Source organism: Camellia sinensis, chromosome 11, assembly GCF_055761805.1.
Source record: "Camellia sinensis isolate YWXY chromosome 11, ASM5576180v1, whole genome shotgun sequence".
NCBI classification, from domain to species: domain Eukaryota; kingdom Viridiplantae; phylum Streptophyta; class Magnoliopsida; order Ericales; family Theaceae; genus Camellia; species Camellia sinensis.
The window spans coordinates 172,143,661-172,152,970 of record NC_138971.1 but is presented as its reverse complement, the minus strand read 5'-3'; positions in this window follow the sequence as shown (position 1 = coordinate 172,152,970).

Below are 9,310 nucleotides of genomic sequence, written 5' to 3'. Positions count from 1 at the left end.
ACCCTAGACGCCATTCTTGCAAACTTTCTCTCACTAAAAAGTAAAAACCCTCATCTCTCACTCACGGTTCTTTTTATGAGAGAGGAATTTTATAAAATATTTTTTTTATCCGATATATAGAAAAACGCAACATGCCTTCCTCTTCCTACGGGGTGACATGACGTTTTTTTTGAAAGAAGCACCACCTTTTCTGCAGCGTTTTTAAAAACGTTGTTATATAAGCGCCGGCATAACCTATATTTCTCGTAGTGTGGGTGATCACGTTTTTGTGAAAGTGACACCAATGAAGGGCCAGACTCGTTTTGGAGTCAAAGGCAAGTTAGCGCCAAGATACGTCGGACCGTATGAGATTATTGAGAAAATTAATCCGATGGCGTATCAAGTTGCGCTCCCTCCTGAAATGGAGCATATGCATAACGTTTTCCACATTTCGATGTTAAGAGATTATCTTCGGGATCCCTTCCATGTAATTGAGCCTACTCGGGTAGTGTTGAGTGATGACTACACTTACGAGGAACGGCCTATACAGATTGTAAACAGACGGATCAAGAAACTGAGAAACAATGAGATCCCGCTAGTGAAAGTTGACTGGCAAAACCATGGTGATGGTGGTGTGTACGCCACTTGGGAAAGGGAAGATGACATGGCTAAAAGATATCCTGAACTATTTCCACTGAATCCTGTTTTCTTCCAAAACGAAGGTAATTCGAGTTTAGAGGACTAAACTCTTTCTAAGGAGGGGAGACTGTAACAACCCTCATACTGTTTACCGATTAATGACTGATAGATTACCGATAAACACTGATTACTGTTAAACTGAGCTGATTAAAGTACTGAACTGACTGACTGAAAACTGGAACTGAATTGACCGAGTATGAGTGTTAATCTGTATTCTATCTGTTTGATTGTTTATTTGATCTGTTCACGTTCCATGTTTAAACTGCTAATTGAAGGCCTTATCGGCGGCCGAACCGGGAATTGATTGATGTTTCATGATCATCATGATTTATGTGATTTTATGGTGTAATTATCAAAAAACTGATTAGGTATGATTAAATTAGATTAAAATGAGTTAAATTGCAATGGTTGCCGTAATTACACAAAAGCCACTCTAGTGGCCCACTACTTGGACCTCCTTGAGACTTGATTTCACTTAGGAGCAACATTCGATCAGCCTTTTCCTTGAGTTCCACCGAGTAGAGAGAGAGGTGAGAGCTTTAAGAGAACATTGAGTTAGTGTTTGTGAATTGGCTTGAGAGACTTGAAGGAAATTGAAGTGTATTTGCATATTTGAGCTCCCTCACTCCTAATTCTACACCTAAGGTAGATCATTCATCTTCCTAATTGTGTCTGTGAGTTGTTCTTGCATGGTTCATGTCTAATTGTAGAGCTAAGTCATGAATTGGTTCATTAATGGTGAATTGAAGCTCACTTCATGCATGCATGCTTGAATTAATGAGTTTTCGAGTTGAATTCATGGTAAAATGGTGCATGCATGTTCATAATTTTGTAATGGTCCATGTTTTCAACTTGTTTTGGGATCGAGTGGCTCCTTAGAACATCAAATTGGAGCTTCAAAATGATTTGAATTCATGCATGTTTGCATGTTCATATTGTTCATGAAATTGGTTTGAAATTGAGTTTGAATTAAACACCCTTGGGCTTTGATTTCTCAAAATTGAGCTTTGAACCGTGTTATTCTATATGTTTACAAGTGTTTTCTGGAAATTCAGCCCAAGAGGATCGGTTTTGATGCTTTTGAACCTGGGTTTTGGCTTGGAGGTGCAATCTGGAATTTCCAGATTTTGCACTTCCGCTCGAGCGGGGAAAAGTGCCGCTCGAGCGTGGAATCCGAGCGTCCAGTATCTCTGCACTGTTTTACAGTCTTCTCGAGCGGAGGATTGGGAGCTCGAGCGGAGTCATGTGTCTCAAGCTCGAGCGGGCGTCGAGCGTCCGTCGAGCGGGTGTCGAGCGTCCGTTGAACGGAGATTTCATCCATCCAGTACTTTTACAGTACGCTCGAGCGGGGAAAGTTGACGCTCGAGCGTGTACCTTTGTTGCATGTCTGCTCGAGCAGGTAAACCTGAGCTCGAGCGGGAATCTGTTTTTCTGAAAATTCCGAAACTGTTTTCTGATCACATCTTTGCATCCTCATCCCATTCTAGGCATTCTTAGGCCTAGTTTAAGGCATATTGTTGAGGAGATAGATGTAGAACACACCGAGGCATTAGGGATTAAATTATGATATTTTCCAACTGTGTAGCTTAGTGTGTGTTCAACCTGTGAACTGTATAGGGTTGGCGACTGGGGAGACACACTCTAGCACACCGTAGCCCGAACACTGTGAGTAACAATTGTGTAAAGATATGTTCAACTGAGAATATTTTCTGACTGTTTAACGAAACTGCTTTCTGAAGTACTTATTGTTAATTGTTGAATGTATGTCCTATATTCCGAAATGTATTGTGGCATCCTTAGCAACTATTGTATACTGTTACTGCTACTGTTACAGAGATCTCTGTCGGTTCCCTCACGGAACCACTACTATTTACTGACTGATGGCCATCATTACTGTTTGGTCTTTAAGACCTACTGTTTATTGCTATGCTAATGGATGTACCACATATGACTGAATAACTGTTTTGATTGAAAGACTGAAGTATTGTTTAATGAACTGTTTTCATTACTGTAAGGACATTTCATTCTTAACCTCTTTACGCATTATGTTATTCACTGGGCTTTAGCTCACTGTTTATATATATATGTAGGTGCTCAGCCACCAGATCGGAGCTAGGAACGCGGGTTAGACTCCAGTTTTGTCAAGCCAGCCTTTGTGCCTCACTGCGAGGTTCCGAGTTGCCATGCTATGGCTTTGGGGTGTTTTGTTTTTCCCCCGTCTGTCCCCACACTGTTGGACTACTGTATAGACTGTCAGTTGCTAACTGTACTGTTACCAAGGGATTAGGTCCCTGTACTGTGTAACTGTAAATTTTGTGTAGACTGTACTCCCTGTATATGTGAATGCATGAAAAAGCTTTTTGGCATACAGACTGTCACAGCTCAATGAACATTATTTATTTACTGTATTGGCTTCCACCAGGCCCTGTACTCTGTTTTACTGTGTTACTGTTCTGCAGGCCTTCGGTAATCTCGGATTACTGGCCGGTTACGGTGCTAAACCCATAGGGCCGGGTTTGGGTCGTGACAACAGCAAAATAGAATTGTTGAAAGGAAGAATAGAACCCTAAAAGAAATGATGAATGCCATGTTACTAAGTTCAAACTTATCGCAGAACTTGTGGGGAGAAGTAATATTGTCCACTAATTATGTTCTTAACAGAGTACCCCACAAGAAAACTAACAACACTCCTTAAGAATTGTGAAAAGGTCGACCACCTTCCTATAAATACTTAAAAGTGTGGGGGTGTGTGGCAAAAGTTGAAGTTCATGTTCCTAAAAAGACTAAGATTGGACAAAAAACAGTCGATTGCGTGTTTCATGGTTATGCTCAGAATAGTAGTGAATATCGGTTTCTGGCTTATAAATTAGAATTTCTTGATATAAATGTCAACACTATTATAGAGTCAAGAAATGCTGTGTTTTTTAAACATGTCTTTCCTTACAAGATAGGACAGGAATTAAGTTCACTGAAAAGAACTTATGATTGTACACAAAGTCAAGAGACTAATGGCAATCGACACAATAGACTAGTAATGGTCTCGACCAACAGAATTTAACTGATGATGAGCAAAGACGGAGTAAGAGGACAAGAACATCAAAATTCTTTGGTCTAGATGTTCTGACATACTTATTAGAAAATGAACCTTAAAGCTTTAAAGAAGCAATGATAGGTCCTGAAGCACCTTTGTAGAAAGAGACTGTTAATAATGAAATTGAATCCATTATGCAAAATCGTACTTGGGAATTTGTGGATCTTCCACCTGGTTCTAAACCTCTTGGATATAAGTGGATTTTCAAGAAAAAAATGAAAGCAGATGGTTCAATAGACAAGTATAAAGTAAGATTTGTAGTAAAAGGTTACAAACAAAAGGAAGGTTTGGACTATTTTGACACATATTCTCCTGTGACAAGAATAACATCCATCCACATGCTTCTTGTCATAGCAGCGTTATATAATTTAGAAATACATCAAATGGATGTTAAAACAGCTTTCTTAAACGGCGATTTAAATGAAGAGATATATATGGAGGAAACCGAAGGGTTTGTAGTGCCGGGGCAAGAAAAGAAAGTTTGTCGACTTGTAAAATCTCTTTATGGATTAAAACAAACACCTAAGCAATGGCATGAAAATTTGATCATGCTATGCTTACTAATGGGTTTAAGATAAACAAATGTGACAAGTGCGTCTATATTAAAAACACTGACCAAGGATATGTCATAGTTTGTCTTTATGTAGATGACATACTAATCATTGGAAGTAATCAAAATATGATCAAATCAACTAAACAAATGCTGAATAGAAGATTTGATATAAAAGATATGGAGGTCGCAAATGTAATATTAGGAATGAAAATTACTAAAACATCTGACGGATATGCATTATCTCAATCACCTTATATTGAGAAAATTCTTGATAAATTTATCAAGGATGATATAAATGTAACTAGAACACCTGTAGATATCAGTCTTTATTTATTGAAAAATAAAGGTGATGCGGTGTCTCAGTTAAAATACTCCCAAATCATTGAAAGCCTAATGTACCTAATGAATTGTATTAGTCCTGATATAGCTTATGCTGTTAGTAAATTGAGTAGGTACACTAGTAACCTCGGAGAAGACCATTGGAAAATGATCATTCGAGTTCTTAGCTATCTAAGATTTATCCGTGATCATGGTTTGAACTTTACTTGATATCCAGCAGTACTCAAAAGGTTATTGTGATGCCAATTAGATATCGGATACTAAAGATTCAAAATTCACTAGTGGATATGTCTTTACTCTGGGAGGCATTGCTATTTCTTGGAAATCCACGAAACAAACATGTATCGCACGATCCAAAATGGAATCTGAGTTCATTGCTTTAGATAATGCAGGAGAAGAAGTAGAATGGCTTCGTCACTTTTTAGAAGGTATTCCAATGTGGCCGAAACTTGTGCCAGCTATTTGCATTCATTGTAATAGTCAATCTGCAATAGGCAGGGCACAGAATCATATGTATAATGTTAAGTCGCGACATATTCGTCGTCGAGATAATACTGTAAGGCAATTGTTCTCAAATAGAATAATTTCAATAGATTATATAAAATCCAAAAAGAATATTGCAGATCTGTTAACGAAAGGTTTGACTAAAGAACAAGTGTATAGTTCATCGAAGGGGATGTGATTAAAGCCTATTACATAAGAGTCATCATAATGGTAACCCTACTTAGATGACTGGAGATCCCAAGAACTAAGTTCAAAGGGACAATTAAGTTATGTGTGGCTCACTAGAAATTACCAAGGGTTTTAAAATTCTCTACACATTCCTATAGTGAGAGTGATATCTGCAACATGTGTTGTATGTAGGGGTTTAGGGATAAGCTTTGCTTTTAATGATTGCTTATATCTTGATTTAGGCATAAAATCAAGACGAGTATAGGAGATACTCATAATAAGAATTACCTATATGAGTGTTGAAATGGGGCCGGTTCTATGAGAATAAAGAGGCTAAATTCTCTAGAAACACTCATGAACAATCAGAAGCGTTTAAGGCCAAAATGAACACAACTGTGAGAACCACGATGTGTTAGAAGATATTTTATGTGAAATCTATTGTTATGGCTTACACAAACGGCTGAACAATTCAAAACATCACGCCCATTGGTTAGCTAGTAAGTCCGATAGGTTATCATTAGGGAAGGTTCAAGGCCAAAAGCTACCTATCCAGATGCAAGATATTTTCGATTTATACTCTTTCGACAAATTCTGCATATTATTGCATCTCTGTTGTCATAAAATTCCATTCATGTGGGGGATTGTTAGAAATGGTTTTTGAAAAAAATCTGGAAAAACAAAATTTTTTCTAAACTTTGGTCTAATTTTTAAGTGGGACCCATGCGTCGAATTTCACGGGTCAAAGTGGTAACGCGTTTTATGCTGCATTGTGATTTACGTAGTATATTTGGTTGCTAAAAACCATTATCGGGTGAATGGAAAATTGAAGCCAAAGTGTGCTCTATGGAAATGGAGTTTTGGTGAAAAATTCTTAAAGGTTTGAATAGAGGCTTGTCCTACATTGGTTTGGTGGGAAGAAATTTATGGGTTTATAAGGCATGGGATTGAAACTTGAGATAGGCTTTAAGGAGCACCCAAGTTTTGTAGAGATGGAGCTTATGGGCATATTGAGTTAGACCCATTAGACTCCAAAATAACCACACACACGCGTGCGCTGCCACCACCGTCTGTCCAGTCGGACTGGCCTGGGCCTGGGCTTGGGCGCGGGTACATGGTGTGAGGTTGGGTTGGACTTGTCCAGCCCAGTAGTTATGTTTTTGGGCCAAAAACATTTGAATTTTACTCTTCTAAAATTAAATTCTAATTTTTTGAAATTTGAATTTCGAAAATTAAATAAAAAAAACCTGTCCGGTTTTTGGTTCCAAAAATTCGGTTAGAAATCTATACAGGTTTATATCTATCCCAATTCAAATTTGAACCCAAACAGATTTATATCTGTTTGAATTTAAACCTAAACAGTGCCATTCAAACCAAACAGGTTTATTACCTGTTTAATTCAAAATAAAAAGTCACATTTACACCTATATATAAACAAGTCTCTCACTTGGTTTTTCACTCTAATTTCCTCTAAAATTTTGCCTGTCCTCTCTGCATTTTTGCTGCATAATTTTTCTTGTGAGAAAGAGTGTAAACACTTAGTGTATTTGTTGTGCGAATAAATTGTAGTGTTGTATTTATTCGTTGTTGATCATTTTATCCTGGAAGATAGATGTTCGCAAATCTGAAAGCATAGTAGAGATGACGAATCTGTCTTAAGGACACAGTGTTAAACACTGGGCTTGATCAAAAGTTTGTTCAAGAAATTAATCAAGTAAGTTGTTAATTTATTTTCTGCTTTATTATTATTTATTTAAATCGGATTTTGATTTTGCTTTTGTAACAAAATAAAAATCTATTTTTGTTTATTTATTGGTTTGATTTTTATAATCAAACAATCTCTTTCCTTTCCTATATTTATTTTGTATTCCGTTTGTTGTTTAGTACACAAACAGAATTTATTTCATTAAATACAGTGAAGATTGTTCAACATAGAAGAACTGGAGGCGGTGAGTTTAATCTATGACATTACTCCAAAAGAAGATGTTGCATACTGTTTAATAATGATGTCAAGAGACAAATGAATGAGAGACGAAGAACAAGAACCAGCACCAGAGTATGAAGTTGATGATGATGAAACAGATGAGTCTGATGAGATTGAGCTTGAGTGAAAACAAAGCAAGGCTAATAAGGTCTCTCGAGTGAAGTAAAAATGCGAGACTTATCACAAAGTGTTTCGATCTTATCAAGCATGTGGTGGGCACAGACCGAGTCACAAAAAAGCTCGAGCTCACAATAATGGAGTTTCGAATCAAACCCCATGAAGAAGCATTGGAGGTTGTTGAAAATCGAATATGTGGGTGTTTTCGAAGAGAAAATCCATGAATGTCTTGTTTGTTATAGAGTTTTCTTATCTAGGCAAGCACTTGGTGGGCATAAGAGATCACGTGTTATTGGTTCTTCAATTACTATTACTACTATTAATCATCCTTTGAAACTGCCATTGAAATATATTCCTAATATTCACAGACGTTTGGGTCTGTGAGAGAGAGAAATAGAGAGGAGAGAGAAAAAACTATGCACGTGAGTCTAAAATGGAGAGAGAGTGCTAACACATTCGGACCGTTCAGGGGCATAAATTCGAGCTATCAATCTTTATTGAATTTCAATAGGGTTCTTCCACTGACAAACAATGGACAGTGGTGATGAAAACGCAATGAACAATGAATGACATCAGAGAATGCAAGTCGTGAGACTACGAGATGAGGCCGTCTGTTTGGGTGGAACACATAATCTAACGTTTCTGGATAAAATAATTTTGTATGTTTGGTGGTGGTCGTGATAGAACGAAGGTGCACGTGAAGGTGGTGGCATGGTGGTGGGGTGACGGTAGCGGTGATGGTGACTGTAACAGTGGTGGTGGTGGTGATGGTGATATTAGTAAAATTGTAATTCGGAAATTTTTTTTACGTTTTAAAATTGAAAAATATTTTTTGTCTAAATAGGTGTATTTTTATTGATCATGAAAAATATTGTTCATTAACTTTTACTTTTTATTAGACCAAATATCAAAAAATACGACTAATATATTTTAAAAAATATTTTCCCCTAAAAAAAATGAAGCATTACCGTGTCAATTATTTTTATTAATCTTCAAGGCTTGATTTTATTGTTGTGCAGAGCGGCTCTAAAAAATTTAATTACACTAAAATTAATAATGATTATATAAATTGAGAATCCGAATACAAACAAATATAAAAAAATATTGAGAAAATAATAATCACATGAGACATATAAAATTATATTATTTCGGCCGAGCTTACATTGATATGTAGGGGTGAGTAGGGTCTGGATTGATCTGAATTGAAATAAAATTAGGATCAATCTGTTATTTACGATTCTTGAAAAGTTGAAACCAATCTAGTCCGTTTATATCGTGGAACCAATCCATTTAAACATGGATTAGATCGGTTTAGGACCACAGATTCACATAATTAAATAACAAAAAAAATATAGAATATTTTAATTTCATAAAAATATAAACATAGTATCATATTAGTTCCACAATAGCATCAAGTTTTTCCATAATAGCGACATATTGTTCTAAAATTTAAACAACTATAAGAAAACTGGTTTCACCATAAATATTTAGACCATTACAAATTAAAACTAAAAACTAACAAATAAAAGCAATGAAAGAAGATATTATATCGGTTTAGGTTTAAAATAGAATAAGAGAAAATATTATTGCCGGGAAAGTGTATAATATAAATATAATCTATTTGTATATGGTGTGCATCGATTTCAATTCGAAACTAATTCGTGGATTACGAATTTTTAATTTTTCAATCCGGAACCAAACCACAGATTCAAAAAGTCAATCTAAACCTACTGAGTTTGGGAAGGGCTCATCAGGCTATATGAGCCACATGCGACAAAACAGCCTCATTTAGCCACATGAGGCCAAAAACGCTTGCTAGGGTTGGAGAAGAACCCTTCTACGGGTAAATTGACCAAATTACCCTCACATCTCCTTTCCT